Here is an 8,758-nt window from a genome sequence, read left to right on the forward strand (position 1 = left end):
CGGCACCTGCCCAGATCTCAGTCCAGTCAGCCGACTCCTCTGGGATGAATCGGAACGTCAGTTGTGGGCCAGATCTTCTTCTCACTGATATTCCATCACTGGTTCTGGTGTGAATGTTCAGCAGTAGTTTAGTGGTTAAAGTACCAGCCTGTTGGGCCCCTGATTAAGGCCCTTAACCCCCTAAAATTGCTCACAACTGCTAAAGCAAGTGAATGAAATTCCCACAGACAAACAAAAAAATTTTGTCAAAATCCCTCCCAGAATATTTTAATGTATTAAAGCTGCTGTGATCATGAGCAAATTTTGGAACAGTTCGTCCAGCACGTGAATAATCAGGCGTCCACATACTTTTGGCTACATCGTGCAAAAAATCTGAACCTGCTGAAATCTGCTGCTTCATCCAGACTCGATTCTTTAGCTTCTGTCATAAATGTTGGGACGTCAGTGGGTTTTTCCCCAAAGGAGAAAGTTTGTGAACCCTTTGGAAGGAGCAAAAATCATTTATAAAAAATTATTTTGATCTTGGTCGGGATCTGGAAGGGATCTGCTCATGTTCTGGTCAGGATCTGGATGGGATTTGGACAAGATCTGTTTGGGATCTGATCAGAATCTGGAAGTGATCTGGTTGAGACATGGTCTGGATCTGGACGAGATCTGGTCGGGATCCGGATGGGCCACGCCCACTGTAGACAAACTCGAGGACGAGAGCAGCACCCCGTGACCTTCTCAGATGAATACAGGGTAATATAGGAGCAGCAGAACCTCAGTGTTTCGGGTTCTGTTCTGTTTTGCAGAAGGTCATGGGTTCGGATCTCGTCCCGCTGCTTTTGATCTCTTGTTTGAGTTACTTGCCTAGGCAGCCGACTCAATCCAGGGCGAGACGTGGCGCTCTTTATTCAGCACAGTTCGGGGTGTGTGACAGGCCTGGCACAGAACTCGACACCCTGTCTTTTTTTGGCATGGCACCAGGCAGTGCCAGGCGGGCATCGTTTGCACTCCTGTCACTTTATTTAACACAGTGTGAGACGGGCGCTTGTGCTGGTGGAACGTCTGGCACATCTGAAGTGGGTACCAGAGCTGAAACCGGATCTGGCACTTCTGACACGGGCACAGACTGTGGGTGAGAGTCAGATCCGAAACGAGACCGAGCAGCCGGGAAACTCGTGCCACGTTAGACAGCTGGGGAGGTTGGCAGGACTGGCGACAGGTTCAGGAGTTGTTGTTGGGTGCCAGGCGCTTGGCCATGCATCGGTCAGGTGTGGTGTCACGTCCAGGGTTCTAGTTCCAGATGCCAGGTTGAGGGGTAGGACCTGCGCCAGGTGTGGTGCCCGGCACGCCAAGCTCGAACCCTCGTTTAAGTGGTGTAGCGGTGCCGCGCCTGTGACTGAAACCGTGTTCACTAGGTGGCGCTGTGATCTCAGTACGTGGTGTGTCGGTCGACCCTTCGCAGCTCAGACAGTACCAGCCTCACTGCCTTCGCATCGCACGCTCGGTTACGTTCCCGCTCCGCGTGGCACCGTGCCGCCTCGACGCCGCCGGTCTGCTTTTATTTTAACGTTTAGATTTTTCGTAGCATGACGTTTCTAAATAAAAAAGCTCTTTTGGGGTGGTGAGGGGCGTGGAATCGTCTCAGATGTAGCAATATGGGAACAGTAAAGGGCTTCACCATCACTCCTGTACGCCCGGCGGCGGCAGCGGCGGGTACAGATCATATATACCAGAAAAAAGAATCCATTTATGATATAAATATTTACTGTACCATTATTTTAACCTTCTGTCACTTTTAAACATGGATGCATCGGACACGAGGGAACATGGAATCATGGGAAATGACTGCTGGTGCAATGCACTCTGGGATTTGTAGGATGCTTAAGCAGATGGATGTGGAGTCCATCAGAGACTTGTACAAATATGAATATATACATTTACACGCTATATTTACACGATATATATAATATATACACATGAATCTCATCCTGGATGTTTCATCATCAATCAGCGGAGCGAACGGGAACGAATATTTATGATTCTATTATCTAACACACACACACACACACACACACTCGTGTACGAGGCTTTTTGCACATTAGAGGAATCATTTTCATATTTAGTGAAGCTTTGTGCTATACAAAGATAGATTCAACCACGCTAATCAGCTTCTCTCTCTCTCTCTTAATGACCAGATAAATATTGTACAGAGAAAATAACTAAATATAAAATAATAAAATAATAAAAGAACAAAGACGACGATGATGAAGCTCAGCTCTGTTACAGACCTGCACCTCTTCAGCTGTGGATATTATTTTGCCAGTCGATTCAATAAAAAATAAAAAAATAACACCACACACCTCACGTTTCAGACTGAATCATTTTAGCATGCTGTGCTCCTTTATTATTATTATTATTATTATTATTATCATTTAATATTATTATTAATATTATTTATCATCATTTAATATATGATTATTAATATTAATATTTTATAAGTAAAAGTAGTATGTATTTTTTAAGTATTTATTATTATTATTATTTATTTATTTATTTTTATTATTATTATTCAATATTATTAGTAGTAGTGGTACTAGCTGTAGTATTTATTATTAAAATTATTATGTATTATTTTTGTATTTATTTTTATTATTAATAATTTTATTTTCATAATTATTGTTAAATATTATTTTTTATTGTTTTTCTTATCACTGTTATTTTTATTATTGTTAATGAATATTATTTGTATTAGTAATACTAGTATTATTTTCATTAGTATTAAATATTATTGTTAATATTATTGTTATATAATTATTATTATTATTATTTTTTTTTTTTTATAATAATAATAATTATTATTATTATTATTATTATTAATATTATTATCATTTAACTTTTATTTTTCTCTTGATGTTCCTGTAAAATAAAGTCCATGCTGAGCTTCACACTGCAGGTCGCTGGTGCATGACGACACCTAAGTCAGGTCTCAACCTCGGTTACAAAGGTGCAGAGGAACTGAGTATATCTAAATCAGGAAAAATCTATTCTGTTCTGTTCTAATGAGACAAAGCTTTTGGCTTGGTGCACATGTGAAACACAGGGACACAGTCCATACTAGAACAGGTAAGGGCCTTCCCTAAATTTACATAAGTAACACTGGGCATTAGGCAGGAATTCACACTGTCCAGGGTGTCGATCCATCACACGGCTTCAGTCTCCCCTCGTACACCACCAATGATGTCTGTGTAGGCGCCCGACCGGCCGGTAGCACAGCTCCAGATCTCAGGGCTTGGGAGCAGGGAGTAAACGGCGGCGCTCCGTCGGCCGGTTCTGTAGCGCTGCACATTTTTCTCCCTTAAACGATTGATTTTGTTTATCTGTAATTTTTCAGCGTCGGCGTGAAAAACAAACAGCCGAGAGGATCATTAATCACCGTCCAGTCAGAGACCAGTTATTCCTGAATCAGTGCTTTTATACGTGTAGTCAATATTTGAGGAGATTTGTTTAGTGCAGCAAGTGGAAAAAAAACCCCTGACGAAGCGCTCGGCGTGATTACAGAAAGAGAGAGGGACGCTGCAGAACCTCTACTGAGACTGTAATATAGTAATATACACTAGATATGAGCAGAAGTATTGGGACGCCACTTCTAATTACTGAACTCGTGTGTTACAGTCATGACTGTCACTAACAGCTGTAATACATCAATCATATAAAGTAATGATCTATAATGATTCCGACTGTGCAGCAACAGTTTAGGGAAGGTCCTTCCTGCTCTATAAAGACTTGAAGAGAAGCACAGAGCCCCGACCTCAACAGCTCTGGAATGAACCGGAACACCGACTGATCAATCAGCACCCAGTCGTACTGACAGAACGGGTACAAATCCGGCTGGTACGAGGGTCTCTGTGCAGCGGCATCGATCAGCCAGCAGAGGGCGTAACTGCAGCACTCCGCCGGAGGGGATTCCTCATAATGGCACCAGTTACGCCCTCTGCTGGCTAATCGATGCCGCTGCACAGAGATGGGGGATAACATGCGACTCTCCGTGCGCAATACGGATCTCCCAGGTACTGCACGTGTCCTCCTCGCTCAGGAGTGAAGAATCGTGCTGCAGCTTTTATAAACTCTCTGTGCCGTTAATGGCAGGAAGACGGCGCGTAAATCCAGTTAGCGCTAATCGTATGTAGTTAACGCGGAGTTATTGCACTACTCTGTTCACGCCACCGCGCATCAGATCCATACAAACGTTTTTACGGTCGCCCTTTAGGGGATTCTCTCGGCGGAGCTTCACCCCGGCGCTCTAACACCGCTCAGGACCGCCGTAACGAAAACAGATCTGGTGGATCTAGATTGGAAAAACCTGGAGGTGTACGGGAACACTCGTCTCTCTCGAGAGGGTTCGGTGGTCAGTGCAAAAATGATGCGCTATTACCGGAGCCGCTTTTATTTCCCCGGGCGGCGGAAAATAAAAGAAGAGCGGGAAAAAAAGTCCGGGCGTCGACGGGGAAATAACAGCCAAGGTAAAGATCGAACGTGTCAACCAGCGGAAAAACGCCAAACTAATACAAACAGCCCTCAGATTTATTATAAGAAATAAATAAAAAAGATAAATAAATAAATAAATAAAAAAGATAAATAAGTAAATAATAAATAAGTACATAAGTAAATAAATAAATAAGTAAATAAATAACAAAATAAATAAATAAATAAATAAATAAATAAATAAATAAATAAATAAATAAATAAATAAATAAATAAATCAGAAATCAGTCGTAGCTTCTTTCAAAAGTCCGTTTTTTTATTTATTTATTATTACTTTGGTCTGTATGAGGACAGTTTTTATAATATTTTGGATTCCGTCTTTGTTGAGTTCTGGATCTGGATGAAGAAGCCTGGCACAGGATTGGCGCTCCATGGCACTAGTGCTCAGATCTTAGCTGCTATCAGCCGACCGGGCGAGCACACAGACACCCAATTGGCTGAGGCACTGTAGGGGGCAGAACGATGGCTGAAACAGGGTTCCTCGTCGCTGGGGCGGTTGCGGTCTGATCACGGATGATGGGGCGTGGCTCACGTCAAGTGAGACTCCGCCCCGGTAGGGGAAAAGAAGCGAACAGCTGGTGTGTGACAGCCTCGGTTCTCTTTGATTGGGGGAGGAATGGCAGCAGAGGAATAATGAGAGAGGTGTTAGTGGGTTTGGGGTCAGGGCTCTGTGGAGGTTTGTGTTTATGCTAGATGAATGCAGAAAGAAAACCGTCCCGGTGGGGGCGTGTGGTGCAGCAGCCAGAGGGCGCCGGAGAGCACAATGGACAAACAAGCAAACAGAGAGATAAAGTCTGGAGTAGGTTTGTGAGGATTTGTGAGTGGACCTCAGGGAACCATAACAAGAACCTAATGAGGAACCGAATCATTAGACAGGAACCCCGGTCGACCTGCCGCTCCCGCGTGTCACCCCGTCCCATCTTTAACGGCACGTTCACACGCTCGTCTCGTTATATCAGCGGACGCGTCTCGGCGTTTCTGAAGTGCTCGTTAGGACTCGCGGATCTTCATCGATCTGTTCGGGTTCCTCTTACAGACAATCCCATCGATGTTGTGTCACGAGTTCCGCTGTCAGTGTTCCGTTATCTCTCAGACCTGCAGCTAACAACCCGAACGCTTCTTCTATCTGATACACCACAGGGTCAAAAGTATCTGGACCCCTGAGCATGAGCTGGTATCAAAACAGAGTAACTCTGTGTGATCTTGTCGGCTGGAACAACACTGTACTTTGAAGTGTGTCTGTGGGGATTCACAAGCCCAGTTCATTCACAAGCCCAGAAGAAGTGCTGGCTTGCTGTTAGAGTTCTAATTCATCCCAAAGATGTTTTTCACCTCCACTCTACTGTCAACCTTGTCAAAGCGTGTCTTTATTGACCTCGCTTCATGCAAGAGGGCCTTCCCTAAACTGTTACTGCACAGTTTGACACATGGCCAAAAGTATTTGGACCACTGATCGTGAGCTTGTATTAAAACAAAGTGACTCTGTGTGATCTGTTCAGCTCGAATAACAGCCGCTCTTCTGAAAAGCTTCTCAACACTTTGAAGTATGTCTGTGGGAATTTGTGCCGATTCAGTCAAAAGCCTCAGTCGATGTTCCGGTTCATCCCAGAGCTGTTGAGTGGGGCTGAGCTCAGGGCTTTGTGCAGGACACTGGAGCTTCTCTTCATGTCTTTAAAGAGCTTACTCATGCTAGAACAGGAAAGGTCCTTCCCTACTGTTTCTGCAAAGTCAGACAAATGTGATTTTCCTTTATGGTTCAATTGCTATGTTGTGAGTAAATGGGTACAAGTTCCTACAGATACACTCCTAAATCCTCTAATCCAGCCCTCACTGGAGCGTGGCTGCTGTTCTGATGATGAAGGCCTCTCCGTACAGACGCCCGCGGTTCTGGAACCTGTCCGTATCCGTTATATCTGTGCTGGGTTAAATTTCACCTACAGGAGGGACCATAAATCTGTGGACAGGACTCGTTTACCTCCCGCTCGTTTAGCACAGGAGTCTGCCAGGTTTGTGTTTGATAAACGCGGCGCCCCCCGGGGATTCCTGCTTAGCACCTGACTGAGATCCATTCCCGGCTCCCGATCCGAGTCGAATTTGGTCAGAATGCTAAAGAGAGAGGGGACTTCCACAAACTATTGCCATAGTGTATGTCATAAGAGTGTATCATCTCTGTTTACATTATTTTTAAACACCTGTCAGTAAGAAATGTGTGCAGAAACAGCTACATTCAGTCATTATTTGTGGCGTCCACATACTTTTGACCCTGTTATGAATGATGGATGAGTCCGGCTGGCTTTTTTCTGATGAAATCATAAATGTCAGGAATCTTTTGAAGCGACGGCGGCTCCGGAACACGAGCCATCAATCTCGTCTCAGCGTGGCGTCTGTGGTTCCACCGTATGCGTTCTGATCTAATCAGCGTTTTATTGGTGGCGTCCAGCGGTGGCGGTGTGACTGATTACCGAAATCACGCCGCTCAGTCTCATCAGTCGCTCTGATTCACCAGCGATCAGCCCGGCGGCTCTGATAGCGGCCGGGGCTTCCTGCAGGGTTTCTGAGTCTGAGATGTTGGTGGAGACGTTCCGATTCATCCCACACGTGTTCAGGACTGAATCAGGATTTGTGCAGTTTCTCCTCACCAGTCCGGTCACGTACGTTCAGAAGTGAATCGTTTATTTCATGTGATTGATTTACTGCAGCAGATTACTAATTTCCCGGGTGTCCACATACTTTTGGCTGTAGTGTAGCTGTGTGTACAGGGATGAGACGGTGAGAGGAGGAAGTTCCTGAGTTTGATGGTATTAGATGGAGTCAGAGCTTCAGTCTGAGTGAAGTTTAATCTACTTACAGCCGCTGGTCGGAACATCTACTCGGCCTTCTTAGACTGACCTGAGATCAGGAGACCAGGACGACGCTGGAGCTACACCGTCCCACTCCACCCGAGAGTCTCCGGAGACACCACAGACACCGGAGACTCCGGAGAGAGCAGTGATACCAGAGACTCCGGAAACACCACAGACACTGGAGGCATTCGAGACTCCAGAAAAGCCGAAGACATCATAGACAACAGTGATGCCAAATACTCCAGAGACTCCAGAAACTAAAGAGACGTCAAAGACTTCAGAGACATCAGTTATGCCAGAGACAGCGGAGACTTCAGAGAGCTCAGAGACTTGAGACTCCAGAGACTCCAGAGACCGGAAACATTGGAGACGTCTGAGACTCCAGAGACATCAGAGACTCCAGAGATGCCACAGACTCCGAAAATGGCAGACCCTCCAAAGACTCCTGAGACATCAGAAACATTAGAGACATCAGAGACTTGGGACTCCAGAGATACTAGAGACGTCAAAGATTTCAGAGACTTCAAAGACATCAGAGACACTCCAGAGACTCCAGAAAAGCCTGAGACATCAGAAACATTAGACATCAGAGATTCAAACCCCAGAGATGCCACAGACTCCAAAAAGCCAGACCCTTCAAAGACTCCTGAGACATCAGAAACATTAAAGACACTATATGCTAGAAAAGCCAGAGACTCCAAAAATTCCAGACCTGACAGAGAATTCAGAGACCCCAGAGGTGCTAGAAAAGCGAGATACTCTGAAGATTCCAGACCTAACAGAGACTCCAGAGATGGTGACTGTGAGAGTGAGAGATTAATCCATAATTCATCAGTTGATGTGGATGCAGCAGCTCCAGCAGCAGGACGTGTTTCATATTGTCATGACTGATTAGCTCTGAAACTGAGAGAAAGAGAGAACGTGTGGACATGAGAGAGAGGACCGAATCATCACACGTGGATATATTGGCACCCTGTCCTATAATCGGACCCACTGTGACCCTGACCAGGATGAAGCATTAGATAAAAACAAAATCCTGGACCAGCCAGAAATTTTGCTTCTTGACTAGATGATCATCACAACGTTCTCCACAATAATTCTGTAGTAAAAAAAAAAACCTAAATGTAATAAATACACTAATAAATAAATAAATAAAATAATAAATAAATTAATAAACAAAATAATAAATAAAATAATAAATAAATAAAAATTTTATAATAAATAAATAAACAAAATAATAGATTAATAAATAAACAATATAATAAATAAAATAATAAATAAATAAACAAAATATAAAAAAAATAAAATAATAAATAAATAAAATAATTAATAAATAAATAAATAAAATAATACATAAATAAATAAAACAATAACTAAAATATAAA

Source organism: Trichomycterus rosablanca, chromosome 16 (genome assembly GCF_030014385.1).
Source record: "Trichomycterus rosablanca isolate fTriRos1 chromosome 16, fTriRos1.hap1, whole genome shotgun sequence".
Classification (NCBI taxonomy): Eukaryota; Metazoa; Chordata; class Actinopteri; order Siluriformes; family Trichomycteridae; genus Trichomycterus; species Trichomycterus rosablanca.